Source organism: Podarcis erhardii (assembly GCF_964252035.2).
Source record: "Podarcis erhardii genome assembly, chromosome: 4".
Classification (NCBI taxonomy): domain Eukaryota; kingdom Metazoa; phylum Chordata; class Lepidosauria; order Squamata; family Lacertidae; genus Podarcis; species Podarcis erhardii.
Window position 1 is genome coordinate 42391609 of NC_138508.1, and position 11615 is coordinate 42403223.

The window sequence follows — 11615 nt, forward strand, 5'->3', positions numbered from 1 at the left end:
TAGAGGGTGGATCTTAATTGTTAATCCTCACTTCTATCCTGGCAACAACCTGACAGTTCCAGAAACATCTTTTACCACATCTGGAAGTAATGTTTGCTTGCATCTTTCCATCTTACAATTATTTCATAAGTGTGTGTGTGTGTGTGTGTGTGTGTTTGCAACCTTTTCTGTGCCAGTGTGCATCAATTTAAAGCAGAGGTTCCAAATCTTTCTGTTCACAAGGCCCACCTGAGAAGGCTAAGAAGTACTGAAACTCACCAGTCACAAAATGGTGTTATGGGGGCACAGCCAAGCACAAAATGACAGCAGACAGCACTGGAGTTTGACATTATCAGTAGGCAATTACTGTCATTATCTTCTGTTAACATTTAATATAGAAATTGCTGAATTCTTTGTCATAGTGACGGGGAGTTCCATAGTTCAGCACTCAAACTAAATTCAGACACTGACTCTGCAGGTATCATGATTCAGCCTCCCAGTTTTAAGCCAAATTTAAGCTCTTAGTGGAGAAGGCTCTGCATTTTATACATTTTTCTTTCTTTCTTCATGCCTCTCAAAGTACTTCCACTAATCTCCTGTCAAAGTACTTCCACTAATCACCTGTCATTTTCTCCTCTTCTCCTTGTGCAATGAATTTGTATCCTATTCCCACCCAAAACTGCAAGTTTCTTTTAACCTAACCGTCTTCCCTCCCACAACAGTTTCCCTCTCCTATTCCCTGCTTCCCTATTCCCAGTTTATTATTATTACTTGAAAAACGAATATTTTATCTCTTTCTAATGTGCTTCAGTGCCCCCTCCAGCGGCTTTTTCCTCCCAGAGAGGGGAGGCTTCCTGGCTCTTCCCCAGGCAGGGATGAAGGAGGCCTGTGAGCGTGAAGCTGAAGGGTCAGAGGGCAGCAGCCCTGGGGGCTTCCTCTTTGCCTCTCCTTCAGATCATCTACCCCCCTGGCCTCTCTGTACTTTCTCTACCTTCCTACATATTTGGCAAGCCACACCGTCCATTGACTCCCATTCGTACTCCTGCTGTCCTTTCTCCCCTTCCAGCTTGCTGCTCAACCAACTCCCACTTCCTCACCATCTTATTTACTCATTGTAGATGGGGGCAGCTGCTGTCAGTGGCGTAGTGTGGGGGGTGCAGGGGGGCTGGCCGCACCGGGCGCAACATCTGGGGGTTAGGGTTAGGGGGCGCAAATCCACGGGTTAGGGGGCGCAAATCCATGGGTTAGGGGGCGCAAATCCATGGGTTAGGGGGCACAAATTACTTGCCTTGCCCCGGGTGCTGACAACCCACGCTACGCCACTGGCTGCTGTTAAACTTCTGCCCAACCACAATGCTGCTGTAATACCAGAGAGTGGCTGTGGTGCAGAGGCCCACCGGTGGCCCCTAATCCACAATTTGAGAAATACCAGCACCAGTCTGCAATCTCTTCAGGAAATGCATGCCTGCAGTTTGTTCACAGCTATCCTTTAACTACCTGCACAATAACAGGTTCAGATGCTGGTCTTAATGAACACACCAGGGCAAAACCTGTTTGCCTCTTGTAGGTTCCACATCCTTCCTGAGGAGCTCTAAAAGTAATAATGATATATCCCAAATAAGGAACTTCTTGACCATCTCCCCCTATCATCTGCAGGACTTTTTCAGTTGGATTTTCTTTTGTGTGTTTTATATGTTTCCTGTAAAATGTCTCAGTTATGCAGGTTACCCGGGATCCTGTATTTTGGCTGTCTCCTAGTGCAGACCCAGGTCATTGAGCCTAAGTTTCCACAGCTGCCACCTGCCATGAACCACCATTAGCAGCCGCCGCCGCCGCCGCCATCTTCTAAGCTTTTGATAATATTTTATTCTTGCCAATTACGCTGTTTTATATGTACATTTTATATTTGACTTCTTTTAGTAATGCTTTATCTTGAAATCTGCAAGATAATATTTTAGTTTCCTGTTAATTACATTACTTTGAATGTATACTTTATATTTGACTTTCTTCAGTAGCATTAAATTCTGGATTGTTTTATTTTATGGTTTGATGTGTTGTAAACCACCTTAAGATCCCCCCCCCTAAAAATATAAAGCGGCACAGAAATGAAAATAATAATAATAATAATAATAATAATAATAATAATAATAATAATAATAATATCTATTAACAGTTGCATGAAGCTCTACCTATGAAGATCCAGACCCAAGATGGCTCGCTATCTAGTTAACACCAGAGTTTTTGGAAACTAACTTCTTTTCCACCAGATCTGTATTGCACAGCTCATTTACCTCACTTGTAGGCTGTTTTCCCCCATAGAATTGCAGAGTTGGAAGAGACGAGGGTTATCTAGTCCCTGCAAGTCAGGAATATTTTGCCCAAAGTGGGGGTCAAACCCACAACCCCGAGATTAAGAGTCCAACTGAGCCATAGAAGAACCATGCATTAAGATAAGCAGATCCTTTAGCAGCTGAGGGTGCCTGAAAATCATTTTGCCTAGGCAGATGCTTCCCCTTCTTAGAAGAGATATCCATTTATATTGCAGTAACATCAATTTGAGCCACATGTTATTTTCCATTTGTGTTGATTTTCTTCAACAAATTGCCCACAGCTTCCTGCTTCCATACTTTTAGGCCACAGCCACATGGAAAGGTTGTAACAGGGCTGTGTACACAAAGCAATTTAGAGTGCTTATGATGCATTCCATGGGTGCATTTTTTCATGTTGTGCACATAATGTCCTCATACTAGGGGAAGACCCCCCCGCTCCCCCCAAAAAATCTGGATTTACTTGATTTATGGATGATGAAACAAGGAAAATAAATCCAACAGAAAATCACATGTCACCCAACTGTGTATGTACTGAAGCACATTGTGTGGCCGGGTTTGTGGGTGTGGTGCTGTTTTCCTGGGTGCAAGTTCGGTACAGTGGAAAACTTGTATCTAAAACATAATAAATGGCCACATGCACTCATAAACAAATACCTGCATGGGAGGTTGGGGATGTACTAATTTCAGGGTAGGAGGTGGAAACACCACAGTGCAAATACATCCCCTCAAGCACCACCACTAGTGTGATGGACAAACGTGCTAAAAATCACACATGAAAAAGTGGATCTGTGTGATCCTCCGGCACTATGTGCACAGCCCAGGTGATGCAGCCCCCTCCACCTGAAAAACGTTAGCAATCACCACTCTGCAGTTTGACATGAGCTGCTTGGTTTGCTTTGTGTGCCCCCCCCCCATGGCTCCATTTTCTTCCTCATATTGTAGAAGCTTACAGAGCAGCTGTGTGAATATGACACCCTAGAAGCAGAATGGCTGTCTGAGCAGGTCTTAGATGGAGCTTCACAATCACCTAAACCTCCATGAATAAATTGCTTTATCAGCTGCACATCAGAATTTGCTGGCATCCACAAGTACGTTTTCTAACACTTTTCTGCGGCAACTGTTTAATCTCCTCAGATTCTCTAAGGGGTTTTCCACAGACTTTTGGAATGTCTGTAGAAATTGGGCACATTGTTCATTAGCACTGGAAAGAAAGTTATGTGCTGACAAACATTCTACTGCCGTCACATTTCCCTTCACTGAAGGCTACACTCAAAGCTGGAAGGGAAAGACTTTCTATTAATTTTCTTTTGCCCTCTTACTGATGGCAATTCTCAGTCCACCAGTAGCTGTTGTATTAGCAGCTTCCAGGTTTCAAAATCCACCTCACTACTGGGAATTGAAGAATGACATGAAAAGCCATTCAGTCTGAAGGATGTGTGAAGGTAAGTGGCAGTTTCCTCATTAGATTTTACCACACGTTCCACTAGTGCCTTTTGCACTCCTTCAGGGATAGTAAAAAAAGGTGTAGTAAGAGTATACATGGTGATTGGGGAAAGCAAAAACTATACCTGCCCAATAGAATACTTAGTTCAGAATCAATAGACTTGCCCCAAAATTGTCATCTGAAATGCCAGCAAACATCTTTTCTATGTCAATATGGGGAAGACTCTCTCTATTTAAAATCGGTATAGCAATTTTCTGTTTTTTTTCTTATGATCCTAGCTGTACACTACCTAATATAGTTATAAATGACAATGTTTGCCTCAGTAGCCTGTCTTTTTAAAAATCCTATCTCAAAGTCCAAATCAAGTCCTCATCAATCACAACAGGAAATAGCTGACAGAATGCAATCCTATATACTTACCTGGGAGTGAGCTCAGTGGGCCTTGCTTCTGATTAGATATACATATAGCATTGCTCTATCTATCTAATTTAGTGTTCTGTATCCATATACCTGACTGCTCACTGGAAGGACAGATCATGAAGCTGAGGCTCCAATACTTTGGCCACCTCATGAGAAGAGAAGACTCCCTAGAAAAGACCCTGATGTTGGGAAAGATGGAGGAGAAGGGGATGACAGAGGACAAGATGGTTGGATAGTGTTCTCGAAGCTACCAGCATGAGTTTGACCAAACTGCGGGAGGCAGTGGAAGGCAGGAGGGCCTGGTGTGCTCTGGTCCATGGGGTCATGAAGAGTCAGACACAACTAAACGACTAAACAACAACAATCTATATCATAATACTTACAAAATTCCATTCCAGTAACAGGTAGGTATATTTTTTTTGAAATTAATTGTCACAGAACAGAAGAAAAGAAGCAAACCAGTTGTCTTCCTCAGCCACCAGATGCATCTGTTCCAGTTTGGGGCCCAATGATTTGGAGGTGATGTGTGGTTCTTCCTCATTTACTGTTGTGATTCCACAAATATCACACTACCAAAACAACCTCAAACAGAGCAAGGTCCATCTGTTTGACAGTTTGATTCCTCGTGGTGCAAAAACAGGTAATAAAACATATGTAAACAAATGTGATAGGTTTTATGACTAAATGTATGGCTAATTAAAACAGACCGACAAATGTTTATTATTGTTGACAATCAGACTGTGCAACCCGCTCTCTAGCTGTAGCACGTAAGTTAATATTGTCAGAGTTTAAATAATATATTATTGCAGCACATGTTTCTAACACATTACAGCTCATATAACAAGCAGAAGAAACAAATTGGTTCTCCCCAAGATGCATCTACTTGGTGCTACTTTTGTTGTAGTTAGCCTTTCTTGATAGAGAGTGATATAAGTAAAAAAAAACTGCTCCTTTTCCCTTATGGGGTACCCAAGAGCCCATTTAGAGTCCTTTGTAGGTTCTCTATCAGTAGGAAAAAATAACAGAGACCAGAGAATATTGAGAAGCAAAGCAGCTAGTAAGCCTTTTGCAACAGGGTGCTTCCCCACACGCAGGAGAGAGGAGGAGGACCCAGAACAAAGGTGTGCCTGCCTTTATATAGACATTTTAAATCGCCCACCCTGGAGTCCAAGACCACCCCCCAGATACATCATACCTACATCACAGAAAAGGTGGTCTACAACAGAAATCTGAGTGCGTTTTTACCCTGTCTGCCAGGTTACCTGTTAATGGTCACTTGATTGGATTACCTGGGGAGTCTGGCCATTTTTTTGTAATGATAATACTTAATTACTGAGCCAGGTCACAGGCTCACTCTATTCACACCTTAAATGTGCCCTTAAGGCAGGATTTGTGAGGACAGAGACAATGGGGAGGTTTCTGCATTTCCTTCGACCTTGCAAAGAAATATTTGAGGTGACTGAAAGAGTCAAAATGGCTTTAGGACTTTTCCCATGGGTTTCAGACATGTGCTTTATATATTTATATATGTGTTTGCTTGGTACATATATGAACATTTATTATATATATATAAGACCTAAACATTCTTATAACAGAGAGCATACCCTCCAACATGTCCCAGAGAAAAACCAGGATGTGCATCTTTTGGGGCCACGCTCCTGCGTGAGTCACGTGACCCGTACAAAAGCACAGTGTCCCAAAACACAGTGTTTCGGAGCTGCGCTTTTATGTGAGCGCACAGCCCCCCAAAACAGGATGCCCTGGTTAAATCGGGACAGTTGAGGGGTATGAGAAAGAGCTGAAAAGGAGATACCAACTCGTATAAAACAAAATTCCAGTTATGTCTTGCTAGTCTCTAAAGAATCCCATCAGGTTCCTTCTGCTGACTGGATTTATCCATTCTCAGGAGTTCATAATAAAGGCAGTGTAGGATATTAAAGCTGAGAGCAATTATAGAATCATATGGGCAGCAATATGCCAGGTCAGATTTAGCACCTGATATTCTTGGGCAGCTGCCAGGGACCCAGCACCTGCCTCAGCTCCTGCAGCCCCCTTTCCCTTTCCTCTAATGAGCCCCACGGTGGCATGACAGTTTTTGACATTACCCCAGTTTAGTAATAACAAAATAAATAAATGGGAGCTCTAAGCTCCACAGAACTGCTGCTGGCTGTGCCACTGCCTAGGAACCTAGCCAGGACTCATGGGAAGTCCCATTGATGTAGGAAGGGGCCTTCTGAAGGCAATATGCTGAGCCCCCCCACCCCAGAAGTGGAACTGGCCCTGCCTATAGCATTACAATGACAGCTGCTCTAAACAGGTCACTAAACAACAACACATCACAAACTGAGCTTTAAAACAATGACTAAGTTTTAATTTATATATTTTTAACTGTTGCTATATCTGTATTGTCCCCGTTACACCTAATTGCAAATTCAAATGTATCCCTGTCTTGTTTTATGAGTTCCTTGATATTGTATGTGGGCTGGAACTGGTCTGTGACTGAAAGAATAAAATTCATTCATTCAAGACAATGCTGGGAGACAGTTATTGGTACAGAATCATTTTGACTGATAAATTTCTCTCTCCTCTTTCAGGATCATAGAATTGTAGAGTTGGAGGGGACCACAAGGGTCATCTAGTCCAACCCCCTGAAATGCAGGAATCCTTTTGCCCAACATGGAACTCAAATGCATGACCTTGAGATTAAGAGTCTCATGCGCTACCAACTGAGCTAGCAGGAAAAGGAGATCACAAATCTTAGAAAACTGAATTCCACTTAGGCCCTTCTGATCTTTGAGGTAGACCTTCTATATCCATCGGCTGACTGGATTAAGAAATCCTCTAAGCATGGGAGTAGCTAGGATTTATTGGGGGGGGGGAAGAATTTTTATTTATTCACTTAATGGGGGGGCAGCTGCCCCCCTGCCTCCAAGGGTTATTTATCTTCTTCACTGAATCCCCACCCTTTCTTCCATATATAGTGATTCCATATGACTCTGTGAGATGCCTAGCCACCTAGTGGAGAAAATTTTGGGCTCCAGGTAATTTGCACTTTATTCTGCAAGCTGGGCTTATCCACCAAGGTGGAGAGGACAGAGTGCACTGCCCTAGCCACTGCAACACACGTCAGGGCTTGTATCTTCCACAGTGTTGGAGATTTACAGAACTGGCATATAAATGTTTTACAATCAATCTTTCCCTAGACACGCAGAGATGGGATTTCAAATCACATTTGGGAACTCTGGCCAGAAAGGATCATTAGAGGAGAAAAGCCAGCGATTTGGAAATTAACTACAATAGCTATGTCAAAATAGATTTTAGAAATACCCTTATGGTGCATGGAGATATTGCAGTTTAACTAAATCCCTCTGTTTCCCATCAGTCAGTGCGCTGACTGGGAAAGAAGAATGAAATTGATTGCGCAGTATAATGGAGCAAGGTATCTGTATCTGATGGCGGTTGCTTGTCTTGCTATAACGTTTCTCACATGCACATGTGACAGCTGCTTGTCACAGGCTGAGACCCCAAGAATACTGCATCTTTCCTCATCCTCCTGCCACATGGAAATAATGCAGGGCATAGAATTATTATGTAATAATGTATTGGGAGATGTCATCCACAAGCCAAGGTCTCACCAGCACACAGGTGCACACCGAGCTCAATTCATTGTTTCTACCTACTATTCCCAGTTAGGCTACGGAAACTTTTAACAGGCACCCAGAGGCCATTTTAGGATGGATGAAGGCAAACCAACAGAAACTGAAACTTAAGACAAGATGAAAGTACTGTTAGCTGGAAACAGCTGAACTACATAGAGGTTTGCAACATGTATTGGACCTCCTGAAGGATCAGGTATGCAGCTTGGGGATAATTCTGTTGTCTGTGGCGGTGCAAGTGTCTTCAGGGATAGAGGTATATTAAATAAATAAATAATTTTGATGGTGTCAATGATAATACTCCAGTGTGGGATAAAGTCAAGGTTGAGTCACAGTCTGCGGTTGCAGACAAAGAAGTTCAAGTCCTGGCTCTGACAAACAGAGGGATAAAATCCCTTATATTCTGTAGTCCCACTGAAACCAATATGGATATGTGTTGTGATCACTGGGTACTATTTAGAAAGCTTTGTGAAATTAAAAAAAAAAAAAGCCAAGTGGAAAAACTGTTCCATTTCCCAAAGTGTTGGCATGACCCCTTGTCATGCATTTTGACACTGAAATTTTGCCCAAACAAAACTGGTGCTGCATGAAACATTTCTGGGAAGCCCTATTTTTGCTGTTAGCAGCTGCACTAAAAACCTTGAACTTGGTTACTTTCTGTGGCTAGTGTTATCAGACTCTCTTCAAGCTGTTTCTCAAATGCTTTGAAAATATGTTAAACAACTGGAGAAAGGCATACAGCGCTGTGAAAACAGGCTGTTTTCTCTGTAATCCTTTGCGGCATTTCTCCACCAAAATCACAATCAAGCCAGTTTAAACTATGCTCTGTTTTATAGCATACAATAAATAAATATTAGTTATTTGTTGATCTGATTAATTTGTTGATGTTTTTACATGCTACTTGTTTTCTTTTTTTAAAAAAAATAATATTTATTCAAGTTTTAAAGGTTACAAAAGGTTTTGTAACTTTTTTGTAACCCTTTGTAACCGTTTGTAACCTTGTTTTCTAAACTGTAATGAAAGGGCATTCCTGCATCATGAGGAATGTCGTTTTAGTGCAGACAAATAGAAACAAAATATTAGCAGGACTACAATTAAAAAGGACAATATACAACAAATACACAGTCAGAATAGCAAAAATGAGTATTTAAGTCAGACTTCAGCAGAAGAAATAAAAAGCCTTGTACTTACGATTGGTTATTTTACTCCCCTTCTAAGTTTTTCCTCCCCTTCTATTGTTTTTTAAAACACTCAAAGCTGCATTCAAAATTAACAAAAAATGCATCAAATAAAGCAATATTAAAAGGCACATATTAAAACAGCTGACATGAAGAACAGTAGAAAGCTGCAGTTAAAAAGAGTTCAGCAGTCCTAAGGCTGTCTGCTTAGAAGCAAGGCCGAATGTGTTTACGATGTCTTACTCCCCAGTAAATCTGTAAAGGAAAGCATCCTAACAGATACTTAACAAGGAGAGAAATGCCTAGCAGATCTCCCTAAGGATAATTTTCCAGTATGTCAGCATCAGTACCTAAAAGACCCTGTCTCATTGCACCTGTTGGATGACACACAAGGGCAGAACAGAGCTTCTGAAGCTGATCTTGAGTGAGGGATGGGGAAACCTGTGACCCTTCAGATGTTATTAGACCCCAACTCCTTACCATTGGCTATGTTGTCTAAGCTAATAGAAGATGGGGTCTAACCTCTGAAGGGCCACAAGTTCCCCATCCCTCACTCAAGATCAACTTCAGAGGCTCTGCTGCCTATTCCACCTTGCCTGCCTCTTTTGTTTCAAGTGACTGGCATGGGAGCAGATTGTACCTGATGCAACCTCTCCCCCAGGGTCTCATCTGCTTGTTGCGAGAACTAAGGTCTCATCCTGGCAAAAAAGGTGAGGCCTTTTAACCTTCATCTTGGTTTCAAGTGGTTATTGCTTCAGCGGGGGAAAAGATCCCCAGTTACTGGATAATGAGGTTTTTATAAGGCAAACAGGAAGCATGGGCTACAATCAGTTAATTCCTTAAAGACCAATCATTGGGCTGATATAATGGTGGTGAAAAATTGCTCTTCTTGGATTTGTTCAATGAATGAGTGGCTTTCCCATAAAGTCACTGGAAGATTCTTCAGGCTTGTTGACAGTCTGTTATTTTGATGCAAAAAGACTTGTTTTTGTGGCTAAAAGGTTTTTTTTGCTGCCCAGAACTCTAGCTCCTTTTTGAGGGTGCTGCAAAGTAAGTACTGCCCCCTACTGCCCATTCACATAGGTCCTCCAGAGCAGGAAAGTTCCATCCCTACCCCATGTTTATTTGATTTTTACCAAGGTAAAATGAATTCATTTAAGACTTCACCACCAGCAACTGTGACACTATCAAACCCAGACCTGTGCAATAATATTTGCAGTTATGTAGATTTGGGCATGATCCCACCTGTCTCTGGTAGGGATGAACAAATCTGTCATTTTCTCATCTCTCTAATCTTATGCTGAGTTTGCCACATCTCTGCACCAGTTTGCAAAATTTTTGTTAAAAAATCTTTATGAAATTTGTCGGCATTTTGGTGTACATTTCTCCCAATAAACACATTTTTGTATGCAATTTTGAAAAATATACACATTTTGCACAAACCTTTCCCCAAAATAATGCATTTTGTATGTTATTTTCACCATTTTATGTACACCTCTCCCTTTTTGTGCACATTGGTTGGGGCCAATTGGTTGCACTGGAAAGTTTGGAGAGTTGCCGATTCCAAAGGATCAATTCATGTATTGTTTTTGAAACTGTGAATTAGGTAAGTTTAAAATGCAAGCCCCGCTCCCTAATACCTGGCCTTGGTCCTGCAAAGATTTATCCCTGGGATGACCCAGGAGAGAGGGGAGCTTATCAGAGCCAATATCCAATTATGGACAGGAATAAATGTCATCTCTTGATTACACCTTTTAGTTGGTTGTCCCAGTGTTTGTTAACCTTCATTTTGTGCCTCTGGCATGCTAAAGAAGATATAGCAATTTCAACTTTCTATATTAGAGGGGAGGAAGCCTTTCATATATGGTACTCTCTCCCCCACCCCTCCGTAAAAGCTTTCTGAGAATGTGCAAACGAAGCCATTTTCCTTATCCAGCGCTGATCCTCCTTCACACTTGCAGAAGCAACAGAGAGAAAAAGAAGAGCTATGGCAAAGCCTGGTCAAGATGATGCAAGGAACAAAGCCCAGAAGAGAGCTTTCAGCTGCAGCTAGTTGAACAGAAGAAGAATTCTTCAAAGAATTGAACTCTCTCTACCATTCTCGCAGGAAGGAGTCTCATGGGAGGAAGAGAAAACAGCTTTCATTTTAACGAGTCATGGTATTTATGGCCCTTTCATGAGTTTTGTTTGAAAATATGAAAGTAGATGGACTTAAACCTTGTTTCCAAAGAGAGCAGAGGGAGGTGAGAGCACGCGAAAAAGGCAGATGCAGCTGAATCAACTTTGCCGATTTAAAAAGAATCAAACACCCTTTTGTCTAAAAACAAGCCTCTTATTTTAAAAATGATGGACAGTCATAATTACCTGAAACCAACTCAAAACACTGGTTAGATAGAAATAGGTGGTGGGAAGGAGTGCCATTTTTATCTGGGGAAAGCAAAGGCGTTTTGGACTTGGGATTTCAGGTCTAGTCTACACATGCAGTAGAATCCTGAGGTAACAGAATCCTGAGGTAATTTTGGATGGCACCAGGCCTGATGCCAAAAGCTGGTGCCCTAGCACTGTGGCAGGGATTCCTCCTGGGCTGGCCCAGCCTGCCTGATTGACA